This window comes from Malania oleifera, chromosome 2 (genome assembly GCF_029873635.1).
Source record: "Malania oleifera isolate guangnan ecotype guangnan chromosome 2, ASM2987363v1, whole genome shotgun sequence".
In the NCBI taxonomy this organism is placed as follows: Eukaryota; Viridiplantae; Streptophyta; class Magnoliopsida; order Santalales; family Ximeniaceae; genus Malania; species Malania oleifera.
Window position 1 is genome coordinate 124352764 of NC_080418.1, and position 26700 is coordinate 124379463.

Below are 26700 nucleotides of genomic sequence, written 5' to 3' on the forward strand. Positions count from 1 at the left end.
CAGAAACCGTAAGGGAGTACGTTGATTGGTGAAGAACTCAAAACCTATTAACTGAAGGTTTATTTTGTCAGGATCAAGCGCTACCGGTTCTTCTATAATTTTTTTTTTAGGGTGATCTTTCTTATACTTCCATTCTCTTGGTAATTCCATATTTTCTATGAGTTCATCTTTTGATTTTTCTTTGTTTATTTCCTTTTCTTCCTTGATTTCTATCTCATCCTCCTTTTTGAACATATCATCTTTTTCTTCATTTTTGACTTCTCTTGAAAAAGGGTTAGATTCATCAAAGTCTACGTGAATTGATTCAACTATGGTGAGTGTTCTTTTGTTGTAGACTCCATAGGCTTTACTATTTGTGGAGTATCCTAGGAAAATGCCTTCATCCGATTTAGCATCAAATTTTCCTAAGTTGTCTTTGTTATTTAGAACAAAACACTTACATCTAAAGACATGAAAGTAATTTATGTTAGACCTTCTTCCTTTCCACAATTCATAGGGTGTCTTGTTTAGGTTTGATCTAATGGAAACCCTATTAATTATATAGCTAGTTGTATTTACAGCTTCGGCCCAAAAATATTTAGGTAGGTTATTTTCATTAAGCATAGTCCTTGCCATTTCTTGGAGGGTTCTATTTTTCCTTTCCACAACTTTATTTTGTTGTAGGGTTCTATGTATTGAAAAATTGTGATTAATACCATATTCATTACAAAATTTTTCAACACTTTGATTCTTAAATTCTCTTCCTTGCCACTTCTAATATTTGAGACATTATATCCTTTCTTATTTTGAAGCTTCTTACATAAAGTGATTAATGAGTTGCAAGCTTCTTCTTTGTTAGTTAGGAACAACACCTATGTGTATCTTGAGTAATCATCAACGATTACGAAGGCGTATTGTTTTCCTCCTAAACTTTGGGTTCTAGTAGGACCAAACAAGTCTAAGTGTACGAGTTCTAGAGGTCTACTAGTTGATATATGTTTCTTCTTTTTGAAGCTTTTCTTGATTTATTTTCCTAATTGACAAGCATCACATACTTTATCTTCGACAAATTTGGTGTTAAGTAGGCCTTTAACTAAATTCTTTTTAGAGAGCTTGGATATAAAATCCATGCTTGCATGTTCTAACCTCCTATGCCAAAGCCAACTATTCTCGCTCATGGCTGCTAAGCAAGTTATGTCTTGAGAGATTAAGCTATCAAGGTTTATGCAGTATACATTATTCATTCTAAGTGTAGTGAATAATGTCTTTTGATCCTTAGAATCTTGAATTACACATTTGTATTTCTTAAATATTATTTCAAATCCTTTGTCGCTAAGTTAACTAATGCTTAGTAAACTATGCTTTAGACCATCTACCAACATGACATCATTTATAGTAAGTGAGAGTCTTTACCGATTTTACCTATTCCGATGATCTTGCCTTTTGCATTGTCACCGAAGGTAACAAATCCTCCATCCTTTTGTGTAAGAGAGGTGAACTTAGATTTATCTCCCATCATATGCCTTAAACATCTGCTGTCCAAGTATCATTTATCCTTAGACGGTGTGGTCTTAAAACAAACCTACAAGAAAGGATTTAAGTTGTTACTTTTGGAACCCAAACCTTCTTAGCTTTCTTTAAATCTTGTCTAGTTTTGGCATTTAACTTCCACTCATCTTTTACTCTAATGCACTTTTTCCTAAGTGGACAATTAAACATTATGTGTCCTTTATTTTTACACATGTAGCAAGTGGTGTGCTCATGAATATTTGTTGATGAAGTGCTAGCATAATGTCTAGATCAATTTACAAAATATCCCATAAACAAGTTTTTCTTTCTTTTGTTTCGTGCTTCATTATAACCAATTCCTTCTTTGTTGTTTGTCATTCTTTATTGTCCTATCATCTTTTCAAAGTTATCCTTACTTTTGGTAAAGTTGTAGATGATCTTTTCTTTCTCTTGAATTTGATTTTTAAGATCATTTATTTCTTGCACTTTCTTACAATCTTCATTTACTTGAGACTTATCTAATTCTTGAGATAAGTTATCTACTTTCTTCTCAAGTTCTTCAATCTTTAAGTCTTTTTCTTCTTCAACAAGTTTTGAAGATTCAAGTTATTTCTAAGTGCTTCATTTTGTTGTTTCAAGCTTGTATTCCTCTTTGAGATTTTAATAAACTTGTTATGTAGAAAGAGTAATTTAGCTTGAAGTTCTTTGTAAGAAGGCATACTTTCACATGAATTACTACAAGATTCATTACACGAATCTTCAGAAAGAGAATAATAAGAGTTTACCTCTTTTTTATGCACCATGAAGCACATGTTTGCTACTTCTCGATCACTTGGCTCACTTTCTGATTCACTCGAACTAGTGTCATCCCACGTTGCCTTCATTGCAGGCTTCTTTTTCTTCTTTTCCTTCTTGAGTTGTGGGCATTCCGGTTTGATGTGCCCGACCTTTTTACAATGATAGCAAGTGGGAGGATCATTTTTGTTTTTGTATTCTTTTTTATTGCTTTCTCCTTTTTCAGCTTTTGATCCATTAAATTTTCTAGCGAATTTTTTGTTTCCTCTTAAGAATTTTCCAAGTCTTTTAGTTATGAGAGCTAAGTCCTCATCTTCTAATTCACTAGATTCATTATCTTCCTCACTTGAGAATATTCTTTCAAAACTTTTAGAGTTATGGACTTCTTATTTTTGTTTTCAGTGCTTCTTTCTTTTAACATCATTTCATAGGTTAGAAGAGATCCTATGTTCATCTAAGATTTCTTCCTTCCGTAATGGCTGTGGCTTTTGGTTCCCAAATAGGTAGAAGTGCTCTTAGAATTTTACGGATCATCTCATGGGTGGAATAAATTTTTCCTAAGGCACTTAGAGAGTTTATGATATGGGTGAACCTAGTGTACATGCTTGTTATACTTCTTCGGAGTTCATCCTAAAAGCTTCATATTCACTGGTTAACATATCGATTCTACTTTCCCTAACATTTACTGTGCCTTCATAGGTTACTTCCAATTTATCCCAAATCCCTTTGGCTGTTTTACATGCCATTACTCTATTAAATTCATTTGCATCAAGTGCAAAGTATAAGGCGTTTATTGCACTTGAGTTAATTTGCAACATTTTGTAATCTGAGTCATTTAGTTCTTTATCTTCTTTAGGTACTTCTTTTCCATCAACAAGCTTAGTAGGGATTAAATTCCCATTTGTGACAACATTCCATGCCTTCCAGTCCATTGTTTGAAGGTAGATTCTCATTCGTTGCTTCCAAAAGGTGTAATTTAATCCACAAAAGATGGGTGACCTAGTTGAGGATTGACCCTCACCAAAGGGAGCTACTCCTATTTGTGCCATTTTGAACTTTGTATAGCTACTTGTTAGGTTTTGCTATAACTAGGTTCTGATACCAACTGAAACCTAAGGTGTAGACCCAAGAGGGGGGGGGGGGTGAATTGGGTTATTTAAAATTTCTTTGATTCTTTTTTAGAACTCTTGTCCCTTTTTCACAATCTTTTAATGATTACTTGTATTTTTATTAATGAGGCAATCCACACAAATTCCTATTTTCTAATTAATCCATAATCAACTAATACATTCAATTAACTTACTATTCAAACACAACAACCACCCAACAAAAATCAATTTGAATCTTTAGAGTCCCTGTATATAAATATACAACTCTTGTTGTTGTCTTTTGAATTTGAATATTACAACGACATTCAAACACTCTTTCAATATTAGAACTTAATTAAACCTTCAGCTAATAAGTTTTTGGATGTTAACCAATCAACGTACTTCCTTTCGGTTTCCGCAAAAGATCGATTAACCAACGTACTCCCTTTCGATTTCCGCAAGCCAAAGAACAAATTAGTTTTTGGGTTTACTTAATTTCTAATATGTGTTTGCTTTATAATTAAAAGTATTAAACATCCACACAGGGTATATCGTTGCTGAAATTAAAAGAGAGTAAGGATAAGAGAGTGACACCACCACTTTGACAAGGTTCGGCTTATACCCAGCCTATGTCCTCACCTTAGGTCAACCACCCAAGGAATTTACTATATCTTATTCCTTCCGGGTGGAACAAAAACCTTACACAATTTACCCTCTTTTTCGGGAAGAGAAACCTCTCCAAGCACTGACTTGTGCTTGGTCCAACGATCCAACAAACCTTTGAATCGTTCAAAGTATAAGAAGATAGAAGTAGATCTGCATACAAAAAATACTCTCAAAATTCAGAGCATGTTGTACAAATTGAGTTCTAAATTGTACTTCACAACACCAAAGCTAAATAGAACATGAGAAGCTCTAAAGTTTTAGAAGTCACCGATGGTTCTTTAAAAAGAATTGAGTGCAACTCGAAACCAAGCTTTTGATTTTTCAATCCACCAAAAACATAGAGTTTTTCTCCAGCAAAATGATGTCAGCAAAGGAACTTAAGGAGAATTTCAATGCAGGAAGAATTCAGCGTATTGACTGTTTGATCTGTTAAACTTATCTTACTTGTCTATTTTTTCTTTTTCATTGCCCAGAGGAGGTTTTTATAGATTTTTCCAAAGAACAATTTTCTCATTTAATTAGGTAGCATTAAATTATTGAATTAATTTTGAAATTCAAAATTTTTCAAAAAATAATTTTATGATTTAATTAGGTAGCATTAAATTATTGAATTAATTTTGAAATTCAAAATTTTTCCAAAGAACAATTTCCTCATTTAATTAGGTAGCGTTAAATTATTGAGTTAATTTTGAAATTCAAAATTTTTCCAAGGAACAATTTCGTCATTTAATTAGGTAGTATTAAATTATTAAATTAATTTTGAAATTCAAAATTTTTCCAAGGAACAATTTCCTAATTTAATTAAATTATTGAATTAATTTTGAAATTTAAAATTTTTTCAAAGAATAATTTGAAAAATCCAAAAGGTTAGCAGTCGTCTGACTTGACCACCCAGGCGCCTGTCAGTGCTCAAGCAGTCGCCTAGAACCCTACTGCCTCCTAAATTATTTCTTTTAAATTGTGGCAGTCGCCTAGCTATGTAGGGCAGTCACTTGGCTCTTAGTATTTTCTTTTTTTACCTTAAAAAATTTCTTCCTTTGAGACCTTTTAATCAAAGACATATTTTAAGGTCTTTCAAAAAAGTGTTTCTTAGTTTGTTTTGATTTATAAGAGCTTCACATGTATCACAACAATCCTTCTAATCATGGTTTTCCTAAAACACTAAGTTCTTCAGCCTCCTTCAGTCTCTCGAGATTCACTTTTGACTTTAAGAATTGTTTGACCTTTAACCTCATCATTTGTTCTTCATTGACCTCAATATTTTGAGGAGCTTCCACTAGATTGACATTGAACTTCAGTTTATCAATTGTGAGTGCCCTTTTACCTAAATCAAATCACTCAACACAACATGTTAAAACATCCTTCATTTTGTTATCATCAAAACAAGATTGAAAAGTCCAGTTAGGCCAACATATTTGAATTCTAATTTTGGAAAAAGTAATTGGATATTATTTTGATTATCAATTGAAAGGAAAATTGCATTCTCTACAAGGCTTACATATTCATATACATAGGGTTGCAAACAATCAAGCTAAATATTACCAAAAGAATTGCAAAGCATATATTGATTGATTACTTATATTGTGGTTGATTGGTTTAAGTAGTTGATTGATTGTTTATTTGTGTTGTGGTTGTGGATTGAATAAAAGACTTAAGCCTTTGTGTGATTACTAAATTAAGTCAAGAAATCTTCGAAAAAATTATAAAAGGTTAAGAATTCATAAAGAATTTAAAAGAAATTTTAATAACCAAATTCACACCCCCCCCCCCTCCCCTCTTGGGGCTACACCTTAGGTTTCAAGTATCTTTTCAATTTTATTCAAAAGATCTACATCATTGTTGGCTAGCAATATATCATTAATATAGAACACAAGGATTACAAGTTTGCTCCCACTCATCCTCAATATACACAAGGATTAATTGTATTTTCCTTAAACCCAAAGGAAGTGACAATTTCATCAAATTTCAAATACCATTGCTACAAGGCTTGTTTCATCCATAGATAGATTTCATTATTTACCCACCAATTGTTCTTTCTCAAATTTCTAAAAAAACCATCTAGCTACTCCATATATACATCCTTAAATAGATATCCATTAAGGAAAGTAGTTTCAACATCCATCTAGTGAAGCTTTAAATTAAAATAAACCACCAAGGCCTTCAGAACGTGAAATGAATACTTTTTTGGATCATGCCCTTTCATTGATTGTCGCCTTTATCTACCAATCTTGCCTTCTTCTTTTTTTTTTTCAATCTCACTTTTGGAATCACACTTGTTTTTTTTTTTATTTAAAAAAATTCATTTGCATCTACCTTAGACCCAATGGGCAACCTAATGAATCCTAGACTTGATTATGATGTTTGACACCAGCTCATCACATATAATTTCCATTCATTGATGCTCAAGGGCTATCCACCAAAAATCATCTATCATTTCGTTTCCAAACTCTATGGGATCTCATTAATAGAGATAGCATTATTTGATTCAATCACTTCAATATTATGGAAAGTGTTGTGCCGGACACCCCACTTGTGCCAAACACCAATACTACAACTATTGCTATTGAATATATAAGAAATTAAAGCAATGCAGAAACTAATAATAAAACAGTAAAAAAAAACAAGACAAGAAATTTACGAGGTTAGGTATAGAATTACCTACGTCCTCGAGCGCCGATGATCAATCCACTGCTTCTTGATAAAGTACAACTTTGAGGTGTGTTTTACAAATGAAGAGTTGAGCTCTTTATATAACTTCAACCTCAAGTCCAAAAGACACTTCTCTCCAATGTAGGACAAATAATATAAAAAATTCAAAACAACCTTTTATACTAATGTGGAACTATTCTACCAATATAGAACAAAAAATAACAAATCTCCACCTTGACGATAAATTCAACAAATTTTTCAGTCACCAACATTTTTTGGAGTTCCATATCATCGGCGTCTTCCAAAAATATTTAGACTTGCAGGATATTGATCAAGTCCAAACAATGTTTGAACTTGATTGTTGTCACAATTTTGGTCAACATATCTGCAGGATTTTCAGTTGTAGCAATCTTCTGAAGAAATATCTTGCCTCCATCAATAATATCCCGCATAAAATGAACCGAACATCAATGTGCTTCATTCCTGCATGGTAGACTTGGTTCTTTGCCAAATGAATAGCACTCTGGCTATCATAGAACACAACAATGTGCTTCTGAACAACTCCCAAATTTTTAAGTAAACCCTACAACCAAATAGCTTCCTTAATAGCCTCTGAAGTTGTCATGTACTTTGCTTCTGTTGTAGACAAGGAAATGGTAGACTGTAAGGTAGACCTCCAACTCACTAGACCATTAGAAAATGTAAAAACATATCCAGTAGTTGATCAACGTTTATCCAAATCACCTGCAAAATCAGAATCCACATATCCAACAACACGTTGATCAATAGTATTGTTTTTCTCAAATACTATACCAACGTCAATCGTATTCATAATATATCTCAAAGTCCATTTCACAGCTTGCCAATGTCCTTTACCCGGATCATGCATATACCTGTTCACCATACTAACAGCTTGTGAAATATCAGGTCTAGTACGAACCATTGCATACATCAGACTACCAACAACACTTGCATAAGGAACCTGTGACATATACTTACGTTCCTCATCTGATTTAGGAGATAAAGTCGCACTAAGTTTGAAATGAGGAGTAAGAGGAGTGCTTACTGGTTTTGACTGCTCAAACATGCCAAAACTCTATACTACCTTCTTCAAATACTGTTTCTGAGACAAACTAACTCTTCCTTTTATTTTGTCCCTGCGAATCTCCATGCCAAGTATCTTCTTTGCTTCACCAAGATCTTTCATTTCAAACTCTTGATTTAACTGACTTTTCAACTTGTTGATTTCTTCCATATTCTTTGAAACTATCAACATATCATCAACATACAAGAGTAAATATATAAACGATCCATTTTGTAGTCTGTGAAAATAAACACAATGATCATGTGTATTTCTGATGTACTTTTGACCCATCATAAATTGATGAAATCGTTTGTACCACTATCTTGGAGACTGTTTTAAACCATACAACGATTTACCCAGTTTAAATACCCAATTTTCTTTTTCAGCAACCTAAAATCCATCTGGCTAAGTCATATAGATTTCTTCTTCCAAATCACCATGTAAAAATGCAGTTTTATTATCGAGTTGAACTAGTTCAAGATCAAATTGTGCTACCAAAGCCAACAAAATTCGAATGGAAGAATGTTTAACAACTAGAGAAAATACCTTATTATAATCAATGCCTTCCTTCTGTGCGTAGCCCTTAGCTACCAATCTATTTTTGAAGCGAACATTATTTGCATCTAGAAATCCTTTTTTCTTTACATAAACCCATTTGCAACCAATTTCTTTCTTACCATTGGGAAGCTGGGCTAGCTCAAGTCTGATTTTGATGAAAAGACTGCATTTCTTCTTCCATTACTCTTTTCCACTTGTCTGATTCAGAGTTCCTAGTGTAAGGAACATTATCGTCCACAACTAGAAGTGCATAGGCCACCATATCAGTATATCAAGCAGGTTTTTGAATTTCTCGTCTTGGCCTTCGAGAAACAATTGATTCTTGTTGCTGTGAAGATTCTCGAATTGAAAGCTCCTCTTCTTGTACACTATTCCCCACCGTAACTAGAGAGTTTCCTTGTATAGTCTCATTTCTCACTGGGTTTTCCAAAATTCTCTTAACCTCCATCTATTGTTGAGTACCACTGGTCTTCTCTTTAACTCATGACTCATTGCGTATTTTTTTCTTCATCATCGCAAGTTCATCAAAAGTCACATCCCTACTTAAAATCATTTTTTTCGTCTCTAGACACCAAAAACGATATCCTTTGACTCATGCACTTATCCCCAAGAATATTACTTTCTTGGCTCTTGGATCCAACTTAAATTCTTTAACATGATAATAAGTCATAGTACCAAATACATGTAAAGAATCATAATCACTAGTAGGCTTTCTAGACCATACCTCATAAGGTGTTTTCCCCCTATTGCAGATGATGGTAGACGATTGATGAGATGACACGCATATCTAATAGCCTCAGCCCAAAACCTTTTGTCTAACCCAGCATTAGACAACAGACCTCGAACTTTCTCCAGTAAAGTCTGATTCATGTGCTCTGCCACCCCATTCTGTTGCGGTGTATCTCGAACTGTGAAGTGTCGAGCAATACCTTCATCCTAACATACCTTCATAAATGGGTCACTCATGTATTCACCACCATTATCTGATCTGAGCCGTTTAATCTTTCTGCCAGTTTGAGTTTCAACTAATTTTTTCCACTTAAGGAAAATATCACACACTTTATTTTTATGCTTCATAGAATACACCCAAACTCTTTTGGAAAAATCATCAACAAAAGTGACAAAATAATGCATACCACCCAACGAAACCGTTTTTGTGGGCCCCCATACATCTGTATAGATGTAGTCTAAAATACCTTCAGTCTGGTGGATTGCTGTGCCAAATTTCACTCTAGTTTGTTTTCCCAGAATGCAATTGTAACGACTTACTTAATTTCCATGTTTTTCTTTATAATACTATAACAATTAAAATGCTCTGATACCTAATTGAATCATCAACCTAAGCAGCAAGAAGCGGAAATCAAATAAACATAACCATATATAATTATATACAATGCCAGAGTGCTAGAATGTCTCAAAATATACATATATAACTGTTTCCCCAAAATACCCTCAACTGGCTAGGGCTATATAAAAATACTCCCACAATACTCACTTTATTGTCAGGGTAACACTGAAGCCCCTCTATCTGCTCGCCTACCTGGATCACCTGAAAAATGGTTCAACACTAAGATGAGTCAATGCTCAGTAAGACGAAATATGCTATTACTAGTGTGTGGAAAATGAGTTATAATACTATGAAAATCTATTTCTATAAAATCATGTAAATACAATACAAGTAATAAAAATCACCACCATTTCCATGTTACTTAACATATTAGTATTGTAGGTTACTATTCAAAATACTTCTAATGTACATAGGTATATTCTCTGTCTCTGTAAATCTGTATATACATAATAGTAACTGAAAACTTTCCTTGTGGATAACTATGTATCATGATTTAACATCTCATGATAGGGTTGTGCGGCCCGTAGGCGGGATCTACACTGGTTGGCCGACCTGGGTAACTCACTATACTCCCTCAGTCTGATCTGCCTTCCTCAACTGATATCTGATGGGGAGCCTGTCCATGTCTAGGATACTATACGATCGACCTACTACCACGTATTATCTAAATACGTGGTTGCACTCATAACTAAAATATTTGTAGCTACGGTACCGTGCTCTGTAACTGTATGGTCCAACAGGGTCTGATACTATATAATATATCTTTATATACAACTATCTGATTTACCATGATTCTGAAATAACTGCATAAACCATGATACTGAATAAACTGTAACTATAATACGTACGTCATGGTACTGAGAACTGTATGATCATAACTCTGAAAAAATATATAATCATGGTACTGAAATTCGTATAATCATGGTACTAAAATTCGTATAATCATGGTACTGAAATTCGTATAACATACTTCCGTACAATTTTCATATTCTCAAGCCACATAAGAATTTTAAACATATTATATGTATAAATGATAAACTGTATAAATTTCTATCGTGAATAATCCTCTATTAAATACATGTAGTTTATACTGCAACATAGTAAAATTGCCTAGCATAGCATATTTCCCTTACCTGATTACTGAAAGCCCCTATGGTATACTAGCCTAACACCCGTAGGGCCTCCTACACAATACCCTGAAAACAACATTTTCCAGAACAGAATATCAATATTTCTTTACCTACATCATTTCCTATAACTATCAGAAGACCAAAATTTGACTAAAAGGTCCTACCCTGAATTTGGGATGAAATCCAACTCGATCCCACCGACAATCCGCCCCAGCAAACTCGAAAAGAACTTCGTCAAGAACGTCGTGGTGGCTTCAGATCGTCAATCCGGCGACTGGCGGGGCCAAAATCGAAGAGAGAAGGGAGAGAGACCGTAGGAGAGAGAGAGAGAGAAAAGCACTGAATTGAATGAAAATCCGAGTTTGCACTATTTATAGGGCCAAATTCGTTGATGAGATACGTCACCTCGTCGACGAGTTCTTTAGTAAATTCGTCAATGAACCTTACCCTTCATTGACGAAATTCAGAGTAGCCCAAATCCTTTTCTCAGTATTTTCTCGTCGACGAGGTTCTGAAGACCTTCGTCGATGAATCCCTATATTCGTCAACAAAAATTCCTTGAAATTATATTCTTCAGAATGCAATGTCATCGACGAAGCTTACTGCCTCCTTCTGTTTCTGTTTCCATTGCTCTCCCTCATTATTATTTAAATACTATTATTCTTCGGGTCACTACAGCAATGCTCACAAAATTCAAGTTTGCACACCTTTGCACCCTTTAACTAACCTCGCTTAGCTAATTGTTGCAAATATTTTTCTCCTGCATGTGCTAATCGCATATGCCATAACCTGATTGTATCTGAACCTGTATCTTTCTCAGAAACAACTGCTGCTGAGCCAATGACTATACTACCTTGTAAATAATACAAATTATTTTTCCTTATTCTTTTCATCACCACCAGTGCACCTGATTTAATCTTTAAGGTTCCATCTTTCAAAGTGATAGTGAGCCCTTTAGATTCTAAGGAACCCAATGAAATCATATTCTTCTTTAGGCTTGAAACATACCTAACATCAGTCAAGGTCTTAATAGTTCCATCTTGACATTTCAACTGTATTGATCCTATTTTAGTTGTTTTACAAGTATTATCATTTCCTATAAAAACAACCCCACCATCTAATTCTTCAAAATTAGAAAACCATTCCCTATTGGGACACATGTGATAGGAACAACCAGAATCCAAAATTCACTCACCAAAATAATGTGACGAAGATGTTCCAACAAGAGAAAAATCTAAATCACTTCCATCATCATTGGCTATATTGGCATTAGAATGTGTTTTGCCCTTATTCTTCTTCTGTAATTTAGGGCAATCTTTCTTCCAATGCCCTCTTTTACGACAAAAAGCACATTCATCTTTAGTAGGTCTCCCATGAGATTTACTCCTCCCATGAGATTTACTCTTCCTTCCAAGCATATGACTCTGAGAACATCCCCTTATTGTTAGTGCTTCTGCTGTTTCCTTGTGGACCATCTGATCCTTCTTTTTGGATTCAGTACTAATCAATGCAGTACAAACAACATCTAAAGTAACTTTATCTTTCCCATACAATAAAGTGGTGGTTAAATGTTCATACTCATCAAGGAGAGAATTCAGTAACAGTATGACTTTATCCTCATCTTTCACCTTTTCATCCAAATTTAACAAATCGGCTAAAATTTTATTGAAAGCATTTATGTGGTCATTAATCGAAATACCTGGTTGATACTGGAAGCGAAACAATTTCTTTTTCAAATAGAGTCGATTTTCCAGACTCTTGGTTTTAAATGTATCTTCCAATGTCTTCCACAATTTCTTTGCAGATGTCTCCCTCATAACACAATATTTCTGATTTTTGGTGAGACACAAACGAATTGTACCACATGCATAACGATTGATCTTTTCCCAATCTTTGTCTCCCATATCTACTAGTTTATCATCCAAAGCAATATCTAGTTCTTGCTGATACAAGATGTCCATCACCTCACATTGCCAGATACCAAAGTTGTTGGTACCATCAAATTTCTCTACCTCAAACCGAGCATTAGCTATCGTCTTTGATGATGATGTCAAATCCGACGGGTTTGGAGTTCGTGTGGACAGAATTTCTTCTACTGCTGCACTAGTTTCTGCCATCTTCTATATATTTAATAGCAACCAACAAAGCAAAAGGCCTAGGATGAATAGTACGTACCAACTGTGTCTACTCTGTTTTATCCTATGAAATTCCACTTTGACCAGGCCGACCTCCAGGGAGCAACTGAGCTGCAATGGTCTCTGAGCACTTGCTTAGACAAGGTCTTTCTTAGGTATCAAATGTGGAATCAAGGATCCTAACAGAGGAACACCTCCGTATCAACACTATTCAACCTAGCTCTGATACCAATTGTTGTGTCACGCACCCCACTTGTGCCAAACACTAATACTACAACTATTGCTATTGAATATATAAGAAATTAAAGCAATGCAGAAACTAATAATAAAACAGTAAAATAAACAAGACAAGAAATTTACGAGGTTCGATATAGAATTACCTACCTCCTTAGGCGCCGATGATCAATCCATTACTTCTTGACAATGTACAACTTTGAGGTGTGTTTTACAAATGAAGAGTTGAGCTCTTTATATAGCTTCAACCTCAAGTCCAAAAAACACTTCTCTCCAATGTAGGAAAAATAATATAAAAAATAAAAAACAACCTTTTATACTAATGTGAAACTATTCTACCAATGTGGGAGAAAAAATTACAGAAAGGACAGTATAACTCAAAAGATTTTGAGCCAACGAATGACCAATAAATGATCATTAGAAATTTTAAGGTCAAGATCCTTTTAACTATGAATTATACAAACATACTTCCACTTTACACCCTAAAATAAAAGTTTCTTAAGTTGTGTTTCTACAATCAATGTAGTCAATCCATGATTCTACCTAATTTCATCACATGTGCCCTCCACAATCATAGTTTTGATTCTCTTACCTATTTAAAGTTAAAATGAGGCTTTAAATGGATCAAACAAGTCAAATATTTTATGAATGAGCTTAATAAAACTACAGTGAGAAAATTCATCATATAAATAAGATGATATATCGATAACTACCCATTAGGCCGTCGCAACAAGAGTGAGATGACGATGAATGTTTGTATAAATTTATTCTAAAAGTGAAACATAAATCAATTTCCTCTTTACGGTACATAACCAATGTTTCTCACTTCTAAAACGTGACCAAAAGTCAACATTTTAATAGTTCTCATTTGTTCCACTTAGTCTTGACTCCATTCCCCATGTCCACCTTCAACTTACCCTCATTTGGCATTTACTAGATTTTGAACTCCATTCTTTTCATTCCAGTTCTTATACTTCCAGTAATCCATCTTCGTATGCTCAAGTTTGTGATAGAAGTTGCATTTTCCCTTAAAGCCATTAACCTTAAATTCAATTGATTGTTGAGGTTTTCTATAATCATTCTTGTCAAATTTCATAATCCCATCAAAATAAGATGGAGCATGAGTAACAACCTGAACCAAATTCACCTTACCCTTCCTTAGCATATCTTCCTCTTGAACCATAATTACAATCATCTCATTCAAGCTTCTCTTTTTTTTTTTTTTCTTTTTTCTTTTTAAAGAAGGGCGGCGCTTCCATTTATTTATTAATAAACCCTCACTTTTAGCAAGGAATACCATGGTTAAAAGACAATCAAAGGGAGAAATAAAAGACAAAACTTTAAAGGTCTCCCAAAAAACAACATCAACATCCAACCAAAGCAGGATTACAAGTCCAAGCAAAACAAAACAAAACAACCTCCTATAAAACAAATCTCACGCAACAAAACAAACAAAAGATAAACAACATAAAGCATAAACCAAAACCAACAGGAAATCAGCTAAACATACCTCATATAAGTCGTACCCATTTTCTCTAATTTATACAACTCATTGATAACTCTAGGGAGTTGACTACTATTTATAAACAAACTATTCCTCCCCATAGCACCTTGACGAGTCAAGGCATCTGCCACTTTGTTCCCTTCTTTATACCAATGCTTTATCGAAAAGTCTACTCCCTCCAATAAACCAATTAGCTGCTTCCAAAAATCCCACAAATACCACAAGGAGCACTTACTAGATCTTATCCAATTTACAACAATATTCGAATCACATTCAATATCAATACTAGTATGGCCCAAATGTTTGCAAATCTTTATTCCCTCCAACACAACTCTCAATTCAACTTCATTATTTGAACAAGAACTAAAATATTTTGAAAAACCAAAAACAAAAGAACATGTATGGTCTCTAAGGATGCCACCACCACCCGCCAGCACTGGGTTCCCCAAGCTGCTCCCGTCCAAATTTAGTTTCAACCTCCCTTGCCCCGATTTTAGCCATCTCACACATTGCATTGTTTTAATTCTTGTATTCACAATTTGCACTTCCAGATTCTACAATATCCGAAAATCAGCATCCTTTAACTGAGTCATTCCTGTCATGTTCCTGCTCAAAACCCCCACCCAATACTTAATAGACAACCACGCATCTGTACTACTCTCCAATTTCCCCTCCATTCTAGCTATACATCTCCTTCTCCACAGCCTCCAAACAACTAAACAAGGAATCAAAGCCATCAATGATCCCAATTAAGAAAATCTGGAAGCCCTATTAAACTACATTTGGACTCTTTCTTTTCAACTTTGTTGTCTAAGGAAAGGAACACCTACCTCCACCAAAACCTTCCTCCAAACCTCAGTAGCAAGGTCTCCTTTATTTAACACATGCTCCATATCTTCTGGTTGCCTCATCTCACAACAATTACATGCCGAAGCAAGCGAAACCCCCACCCTTCTCACCTTTTCATCAACACTTAAGCACTCAAAAGCGGTCTTCCACATGCAGATAGCAATTTTCATTCCTCTTTCTGAGCATTATAATATGTTTTCGTTGCATCAAACTAAAAGGGTAAGGATTTCAAATTTTCCCTACCAAGAAACTCTTTTCTAAGAACACCTTCATCTTATTCAAATTTTTATAATAATGAGCGAGTTCCATGTTGTGCTCACACACTCTACTAGAACCATCATACTACTAGAACTAAATAATCTCATGTATGTCTCCTTGTCAATCTTTTCAAACTTAAAGAATTTTTCAAAAATAGCTTTCAGGAAATCCTTAGTATTCCCTATCTCAAGAACACTTTGCCTAGTGGACTTCTCCATAGAATGCTTTGTAAGTATCAAACGCACTCGATTTGAGTGTTCCCATTTTTATTTATGATAAGCCATTTTATTGGGGAAAAAAAAAAACAATCTCTTTTAGCTTCACAAGCTCATCTTATCTCAATGCCATATCCACATTTATGATGGGGAGGTAAACCCTAAGAGACTCAATTCAATTCTCAAAATTGGTTTTAGATAGTGTTTTAATGCTAGATGTTGTAAAGGCATATAATTTCCTTATTGTCTATTCAAACACAAGGCATAGGCTAAACCCCTTAGCCATTGTAGCCTTGTCTAAGGTTCCCAAGCTACAATACTAAACAATTTATCTCATGACAAACCAAAGTAATAAAATATTATATAATTTGGAATTTGATACTACAGCACTTGAATCTTCGAATGTACAATGCCAAAAATTTCACAATCAATGACACACCAAGAGGGTATGACCATCGATCATGGAATTCCAAGCGCCAATTGTTATCCAAAACAATTTATGTGACTAAAAAAATTTATTTTATTATTCAAATTGTTCCTTCACAATGAACATCATCAATTGTACCCCACGATAGATGAGGACATAATCAATATGCCGATTAATTCTCAAATAATTATGGTCACAAGATTGTTTTCAAAATTACAATTCCATATTGATCAAGAACTTAAGCATGTAATCATTATCAACTTGTATATAAATGTCTATCAAAGATTTTTAATTTTATTCTATGTTCAAATGTTTCGAGGAGTTCTGAGAATGTATAATATGAATATCTCCTGGATATATCATAAATCAACATAAAAGATTTTGTCCCCAAAATCAAAGAGCATAAACGAAAACACACTCCCAAAATTTCAAATTTTAAGAAAATGATGTTTGGGTTATTTAAAAAAATTATGGTCTATGTCCAAGAAAATTTGGGAAAAAAATTTTAAAAACCTTAAAAAATTTTTATTTTTATTTTTTTATTATTTTAGGCCTATAATGGGCCCCACATGCCCATACGTGCCTGACCCTGCGTGTGGTAGGCTAATGTATGCAGAAGACTTCATCTTGTTCACTTGATTCCTAGTCTTGAGTTACACTCAACCTAAATTCCTACAATCTAGGTTTGCACTTATTTCTTCATCATTCTTCAATATATTTGGTGGGTTTTTTTTTTTTTTTTCATTTAATTTTGAAAACCTTACACATTTTATGAAATAATATTTTAAAGTGGGGTGTTTTTATCCATCCAAATTTCCAATAAATAGGAGCATGTGCTCAATTCTCCTCCCATGCCTGAACCACTTAGTTTTTGTCCATTTTTAAGAAACCCATCAAACAACAATTCATTCCTCAAGAAAAAGAAAAAATTATTCATTTAATTAAATAATTGAAAACTATGGTAATCTCACGGTCATGGCTCAACCTGTTCAAGATTTAAATTTGTTGAAAATATGAATTTAATCATCCTATTTTTCTTGTTCTTGTTATGAATTAATACACACATAACATAGCACGAAGAATCAAAAATTAAATCTGGAAGAAATTAGAACAAGTTTGAAAACTAATAATAATTGATAACCTTTTTTTGGGGAACAATAATAATAACATTCTAGATCAACAAAGATTTTCCAAATTAATTATAGGCACATAAACATAAAACATAAATTAATTTCAAGTTGTGTAGCTTGCATCATGAATTCTGTTGTTGAGGTTTGAAGAGTTTCACAATATGTGAGGAGAGCTTACTCCTCTTCCCTTCTCTTGATGTATGATATTGTTTATAGTGTGACTTTTATACTTCGGGGGTTTATAAACAAGGGGAGGAAAATATATGGATGTGTTCTTGGTGCAGGGCAGCAGCAAACACTCGTCAATGAGTGGATAGACTAGTCCACGATTGGTCTTCTCTGTCCTGTCGACGAGTGCCTTGTTCTCATCGACGAGTGCTTCTGGGCTGCGAGAAAATATTTGAATTTTGAATGTAAACGTTGTGAAGGTTTGGGATTTGGAGGGAAGCCTCTGAGGGCTTGTTATATATGTTTTTTCTGGGCATATTTTGACATGTAAGAGAGTGAGATAGGGTGAGAGAAGGAGAGAAGATCATTGTAGTGTGTAATCTTTGATCTTTATAGTAAAATCTCTAGTCGATTGCTCCTGAGGATGTAGGCTTTGCCAAACTACGTAATCTTTGGTGTCGTTGCTCTTATATTTACTTTCTTTATACTATTATGGTTGTGGATATATTGTGTTTATCACCATTTAGATTGTTGCAAGTGCTTGTTTGATTCTTTACAACAATATTGCTATTCCGCTGTCCATTGTTGTAAAAGACGTTATTTCACAACAATTGGTATCAGAGCATGTTGTATGGCATCTGAAGTGAAGGATCTCTTGGTGCAACATGGTATGATGAAAGGTTTATACAGAATTTCAATCGAATAGCATAAATGCAATGACTTGGAATGAATTAGGAGCAATCATTTGTTTTTTTTTGGCTAAGGACATGCTGTATCACATCATGGATGAAAATTTTTCGGCATTATTTTCATGAAAATGGGAATTCTGATATATGTCTAAGGGTTTGTCAAAATCTGCAAGTGTGGTGGAGTAAGACTTAGAATGTAGTGATAGAGATATGCTACATGTTTCACCGGGTTTGGAGTGCCTCACAAGAGATTCTTGGATCTTAGATATCGGATGCTTTTATCCTAGAAAATGGTTTGACATCTAGAGGTTAGTTTATACTGGTTGTATTTTGATTGAAAATGATATTTCATGCAAAATGTTTGTTATTGGAAATGTCAAAATCAAAATAAATAATGGTGTTGTAAGAACCATATGTGATGTAAAGCATGAATCGAGTCTAAGTAAGAATGGTATTTCATTCGGAACTTTAGATCGTAATGGATATTGTTACGAGTCTGGATGTGTAGAAATGAAAGTGTGTGAAGGTAACTTGATAGTGATGAAAGGGGGAAAATAGCGGGAAATATCTATGCATTGCAAGATGTTACGATTGTAGGTGGAGTTGCAACTGTTGAATTTGAGTCAGATATCTTGTGGCATATGCGGTTAAAGAATATGGGTGACTACATGTATTCAAATCTTTGGGAACAGATGATAATAGCATCAGTGCATAGACATATCTATTTCATGTGTTTATCACGAAGGGTCTTGGTGTACTTCATATAGTGGTTGAGGTGGAGAACCAAACCAGGAGAGAGATTCTCAAGTCAAACATTGGGACTAAGTACGGTGGTTTTTTTTTTTGGGGTGTGATTATACTAGCACTAATGCATCGGATTCCATCAAAACTCCACAATTAAACGTGCTTGGGCAAGAGTAGTACTAGGATGGGTGACCTCCTAGGAAGTCCTCGTGTTGCACCCCTTTTAAAAATTAAAAAAAAAAGTACGCTGGTTTTGTTCAAGGAGTTTTGTGAGTAGGGCAGGTTATATAGAGGGCTTGCAGAGTACTTCTTGGTGAAGTCAGTGAGTATGGCGCATTTCTCATGTGACCGATCGTCATAGGTATAGCTGGATGGAAAAGTTGCAAGTAAATTGTGGGCAGGTTTTGTGGTAGACTACTCAATTGTGAGTGAATGTCTACTGGTGCACTATTCTAGTGATGGAGAATCTAAACTTTGTGTTATGTTTGAACAGTACACTTTTCTGGGGTATAAGAAATGTGGGTGTAAGTTGGGTGATCCTCTAGCAAACAAAGGGGTGATCGAGGACATGGCTTTTCGTGATAAAGTCGTAGGGCAGCATACTTGGTAAAGGAAGAGAAAAAAATGCCAAAAAACTGCAATAGCAGCAATCATGTTATTCAAGTGGAGTTAGGGACTCGGGGCAGAAATGTGGGGAGTTCTATCTCATGTCAAAAATATCATGGTATGAATGGGTATGTGATGCAGGTGGAGCAACAGACTTAGGGCAGAGATGACATAGATCATATTGCAAGGAGTTTCAACTCAAGAGACCAGCAGAATCATGGTGGGTTCATGTGTACTATCAAACCACTAACTCAGGTGTGTGAGTTGGTGAGGCTTCCAGTTTGAAAGAGGGTGATAGGATGCTATAGAGTGATGTATCTGTTGTGTGTGAATAATATGTTATTGGCTAGAAAGGCTTTGACTAAGGCTGATCAGTTAGAAACTCTATTGAAAGGTTTTGACATGAATGTATTGTGTATGGCCAAGATGGGCTTTGGTTTATTGATTCATATGGACAAAACTATAGGAAGATTGGTGTTATCTTAGGGTGATTTAGTGGACAGGCTACAGGGAGATTGGTGTTATCTCAGGGTGGCTTTATGGATGGAACCGCAGGGAGACTTTGTTTGCTGTCTTAAAGGGGTTTTATGGAGTATCAATATGGAATGTCTACCGCTCAATACCCAAGGATGGGTTGTGATGTCCAGGATATGTCAAAGGTCCCCCACGATTATACAATGGGTTGTTTTAGAAGGCAACAGAGTGAACCATCAGTTGTTAGTTTTGTTGAAGACTACACAGGAGGCTTTGGTGATAGAAGACTTGCTATAGTTTTTGTGTTTACAGTTGTGGGAAGGTCTTTTTGGAAGCCTAGGTGAAGTTTTCGAGTGCTGCATCTACAAATGTATTGGGATTGATGGTAAAAGCTGAAACTACCATCGGCAAGTTCAAGCGGTGTTGCTTGGACTTGGTGCATGTCCCAACTGAGCGTTTTGAGTTCAAAATGGAGCAGTCAGATATGTTTTCGGGTTCTCCTAGGGTTCGTATAATCGCCAATGTGGAGATTTGTTGTTTATGGTGTGACACTTATGTTGAATCATTTGTAATCCCAAAAGGGGGGTGAATTGGGTATTTAAAAAATTCTTTGACACTTATTTACCGCTTAAACCCTTCTTATATATTTACCAATGAATTCTTGTTACTCAATTACTTATGTGTAAGGCTATCCAACCTATACATGCAATATACACAATTTAAATGCAGTGCTGAAAATAAAGAGTAAAGGGAAGAGAGAAGACAAACACGATTTTTATGAGGTTCAGCCGACTTGGCCTACGTCCTTGCCTTGAGTAACCACTCAAGGATTTCACTAAATCCCTGCCCCTTAAATTGGGACGGAGCTTCCCTTACAATCCACTGCTTACAAGAGGCACGACTCCCTCCTACTCCGCTGCTTACAAGAGATACAACTCTCTCCTCACACACCGGTTCACATACCGAACCGTGTATACAATAGAATCTGAAAAATAACACTCAAAACAATGCTTCTAACAAAAGCTTGTGAGTACAATTCAATTTTCTAGAACATTAACATATGATTAAACTTGAAGCTCATGAATGTATAAAAACGATACAATCGTTTATGTATGATATACTTCAACACACAAACCCTCTTTAATCACAACTCCCATGTAATGATATATTTAAAATGCTTTGGAGTATACTAGGGTTCTAGTTCTCTTTGTAAAGATGCATACATATATCTAATGTGAACTTGATAAAAAGCCTTATCTTGAATATTTTATCAATATATATTAAAAAACTTTCTATCAAATATTTAATCCCAACTCGATCTTTGTAATATGTAAATGTATATGATATGTAATTCAAAGAATAAAATCTTGAGTATGAGATTTTCCAAACAAGATATCCCTTAATAAAATAGATATTTTTGAATACCAAGGATATATATATATATTCAAGTGTTTTAATATATCTAAAATATAAATCTTTTATCTTAATACACACTTGAATCAAACCATTCAATCAATCACACAACCTTAATTAGGTAATGATCTTGTTTAAAAAATATGTATATGTATAAGCAATTTCAAGATCAACCTTTTAATACCTAATCAAAAATAGATTTTTCAATAATATGCTCTATGAACACTATTTATATAAATATATATACTCTTGAATCAACAACAATCAATTAATAGCTAAACAACTTTCTCAAGTAAAGATCTTTTCAAAAACAAATTTTTTTTTTTATATGTATGAACACACACAAGATCAAACTTTTCTAAGGATAATCAAGAACACGTAATGAGATGAGAAGTTCTTGAGAATAATAACTTAAATGATCAAACCTCTATACTAGATTGAAATATAGTTGAACAAATGAATGCCCTTCAATTTTCGGAATAGATTGTCGGCCAACTTGCTGGGTTTTCCCATTAATTCTTCAGACTACCGAACTTAATCTTCAGGCTCCTAAAGAAATTCTCCAAGCTACTAAGGGTGAGTTTAGGCTATTGAAGTCCCCTTTTTCTCAATTTTCTTTTTCTAATTTCAAAATATGCTTTGCTCTCTTTCTTGGGCCTTTTATAAACATATTTTCCATGATTTCAAAAACATTTCTAAGTCCATGAAGGTTCCCTAATGATATACATGAAATGCATGAATTCTAAAGAAATTCTAAGTTATGTTGAGCCTCAAATTAAATCATATGAAAATGTAAGTACATGAGTTCTAATCCCAAGATATTCTTGAACTTTGCCGCTTGCATCTTGATTCTCGTACTCTTTGAGTTCCATGGATCTTGCCAAGATTTGTAAGCTTTACTTGAAGGCTTCCATGACTCGTTATCTTTCCGTGCATGCTTAATATGGTTCCTGTTCACAAACTCAATGCACAGATCAAATACCAAGTGATTTGTCATTATCAAAACAGGATTGGACTCGTAGAGTCAACATCTTATACTTATGGGGTTTATAAACAAAGGGAGAAAAGCATATGGATGTGTTCTTGGTACAGGGCAGTAGCAAAGACTCGTCGACGAGTGATCTTCTCTGTCTCGTTGACGAGTGCTTCTGGGCTGGGAGAAAATATTTGAATTTTGAATGTAAACATTGTGGCAGTTGGGGATTTGGAGGGAAGCCTCCGCGGGTGTAGGAATTGGTGTATTCCCAAGAGGGGGGTGAACTGGAATTTTAAACTTATTCCTAGGTGAAACCCTATGTTAGCAATATTTCACAACCTAGGGTCTTTCTATGCAATCCCAATCAAATATTTAAACAATTAAACGCAAACATTCAATTTCTAAAATTTAAAGTGCGAAAATTAAAAGTAGGCACAAGAAATGTTATCAGGGTTCGGCCAATATTACTTATGTCCCCGCCTTGGCTCACAAGCACAAGGATACCACTAAGGTTCACTTCACGGGTGGAGTGGCACCGATTACAGCACATTACCAGGATAGTGCACCTAACATTCCTAACTAGATCAAAGCCAATTCGGGACTTTTCACAGGGCAAGTCTCCCTTTTCAGGCCACACCTGGAATACAACCAATTCAAGATACAAGATGAGTACAAAATGAGTGCTTCTTCAACAAGCAGATTTGTACCAATATCAATCAATGCACATCAACAAGATAGGAACTATAAGCTTAGTGTTATATGTGTGCAATCAACACTCAATATAATGTCTATATTCAATCAAGCATAAGAGTGTATTAACAAGCTAATCTTTGAAACAATGTATAGATGTAAATCTCAATCACAGTTTAGGATTTCAAAGATTTTCACCAAGCCTAATCAAAATACCTCTAAAAATATTTTCTCAATGTTCAAGCACAAGAGATATTCGAAAAATTAGCTTGTGAAAAATAATACTTGCACAATCAAAAACACAAGCTCAATGAGTCTTGCAATAATGATGCAAAGACTCACTAGCTACAAGATTTTTCCCACACAATGATTTATTAAATAAAATCGGGGGGAAAATCTTTGTTCAACTCTCAATATGAAAATCAAACAACAACAAATACAATGAGAGTTTCTAGAAAAATAGAACAATATATAACCACTCAAAGAGCTTTCACAAAGATTGATTTAGCAAAGGAATGATTGTATGAGAGAGTATAGGCTTTGTATGAAAAATAGGCTTTGAAAAATTTTAGAGGATTTGCTACTAATCAAAATGTTAATCAAATCCCAATATAAGTAAATGAACTTGTATTTATAGACTTGGCTAATTTTATAACCATTGGGGATACATAGGGAAATATTAAATTTGTTTTAAAAGAGTTTAAGAAAATTAACCTTGTTTAACCCCATTTAACCTCGGTAAAAATTAAGTCAACCCGAGAGTTTCGGTTGACCGAGCCATAGGTTTGGTCGCCTAAACACTCACATACAGAAAAGGTGATTTTTGAAGTTCGGGTGCCTAAATGAGGATTTGGTTTGCTAACCAAAGCTATTTTCTAATACGTTTGAGATTCGATTGCCCAATCTTAAGTTCAGTTTGCCGAACTTACATGTTCGATCGTCCGAGAGTGATTTGAATGCTAATATTCGGGCACCCGAGTAGTTGGAAAAAGTCAGGGTACGAGTTCGGTTGATCGTGGACACTCAATTCATTCTGAGTTTAGTTGCTCAAAGTCAAGTCAACACGCTGACTATTCAACGGTTTGGTCGACCGAGGTGTTTTGAACACCAAGGTTCGATCACCCAAAACCTCACTGTTCTTATACATTAAGTCTTGTTTTAATTCAATAAGTTCTCCTGATACCATATGTGATAATGGGGACTAACTTAAGTGTAAGTGCAAGGGCCTAGGGTCTTTCTAAGGCCTTTTTGAGTTAGTCCCAAAAACCCAGCGTCGGTCGGTCGGGTGATCCCTAAGGTCAATCTATGGTCTTGAGCTTATAGATCCTATATGCATGATATGCACCAATTATTACAGACTTTTGGAATTAATAATATTACAGACCCAGAATGAAATATAAAATTACAAGAAATAAACATGTTGGGTCTTCATTTTCTTCAAGTCATCATATGCCGCCATATGATTTTGCCAAAAAAATCCTGCACACAAACTTGGCAAACTTTAAATACCTGTGTATTTGTCATAATCAAAACGGAATATGACCCATAAGGTCAACAATCTCCCCTTTTTGATGATGACAAAAACTTTATGCAAAAGTGGGTACAGCCATGAAAGGCTCCCCCTAAGAATATACATAAAGAAATTTAAAGCTTAAATTTGCCCATTTGCCCAATTACCCAGTTTTGCCTACTTCTTCCCCTTTTGGCAACAGCAAAAAGAGCCAAGATAAGACATTAAGCTTACAAACCAGCAAAGGGTAATAGTCATTTAGATACAAGATATAGTTTGGGAAGATTTTTAGAAATTTCGGCAGCATGCCGTTTGAAAATGGAGCATTTCCCAAAAAAAAAAATTGGTATAGAAATGACCTGATTTAGTTCAAATTTTCAATTATCCCCAATAATCAACTCAAACAATCCAATATGATCAAGATAATAAAAAATAAGTATAATTGTCTATCATCTAAGGGATAGAATAGTCATGCAATGCAAAATGAAAGACAAAGATAACCTCATAAAGTATAAAATATAGCAATTAAGTACACACAATATAACTTGTCATTTAAATGATTTAAATGACATGAAAACAAGGTTAGACCATAAATATACACAAACCATTGCAATTGAAACATATCATAAGACTCGTGAAAGATTTGAGTTTAACACACACGGCATATGATAGCAAATAGAGGGTATGAGCACAAACACAGTCTAACTAGTTTGCATGTATTTTTATGTGAAGTTACCGAACTAGTTATGCAATTTAAAATCATATATATAAATATATAAATAATTAGACAAGACATAAAAATTTTAAGTTTTGAGAATATTTCTTACCAAAAAGTGTATATATATATATATATATATCTCCCTTATGATGTTTGTTTGATGTACTAGGGGTTGCTTGCCAAAAAATTTAAAGATCATGCAAGCAAGCAACATTTTTCTGGTTTGTTAATTAAGCACACAAACTGTAACCAGAAAAGTACAACCACAATGATCCTAAAGATATAATCAATCAAATGCAAGATCATATGGTAGCACAAAGAACATGTGGCTAAGCATTATATTTTTCAATTAAGATATTCAATAAGATCATCATAATTAAGCACAAGCCACAGTGAACAACAAACCGATCTAAGCCAAAAAAAAAAATACTGGTGAGCATAACAAGATAGGCATTTTTAATTTTGGGATGTTCCCCCTATTGATTTGAATTCTAGCTTAGACGAAATAAATTGCTTATACTTTACAAGGAATTGATTTCACTAAATATGCTAAAGTGTAAGCGAGCACTCAAACAATTCTTCAACAACTATACTGGATATTTATTAACCATATTTATCTCTGATCAGTATAGTCGTCCCTATAGGCAACAAATGCATCGGAAATAGATATTAAGACATTCTATGATGCTCATTACCAAGAGCAATCTATATCTCAATCATAAAACCATGAAAGCTAGATATTATGCTCAAGGTTTCCAGAAGGGCCTCAATATTCAAAGAGTGAAATGATGCATGTGAGTCCTTTATAATCTTGCTAAAGGTATGGAGCTGAGCTCCTCTAACTATTTGATGATTATGCTAGGATGAAATTTAATATTCAATTAGTGTTTTACTCATCCTTTCAAAAATATTTTAACTTTTATTTTAACATAATCATATTTGGACAAGGTCTTATGTTGGGAAAAGTCCTGTAAAAATTTTGGCAGCATGTCATCTGTAAATCGAACATTTTTCCATAAAACTTGTACCTAATAATTGATTGTTTTCATCAAAATAGATCATACAAAGCACGCAACAACCTAAATTCGACTACCAACATGCAGTTAACATCCACTGCATCCGCCATGCAAGAGGCTTTCAATACAAGCATGCAA

General features: G+C 34.5%; 1 non-coding gene across 1 annotated transcript; it reads left to right on the top strand.

Annotated features, from left to right (window-relative positions):
- Positions 1 to 19261: 19261 nt before the first annotated feature.
- Positions 19262 to 19380, top strand: LOC131150084 (5S ribosomal RNA). Its single transcript, XR_009135468.1, has one exon. It is a non-coding gene; the product is annotated as a 5S ribosomal RNA (ribosomal RNA).
- Positions 19381 to 26700: the final 7320 nt, after the last annotated feature.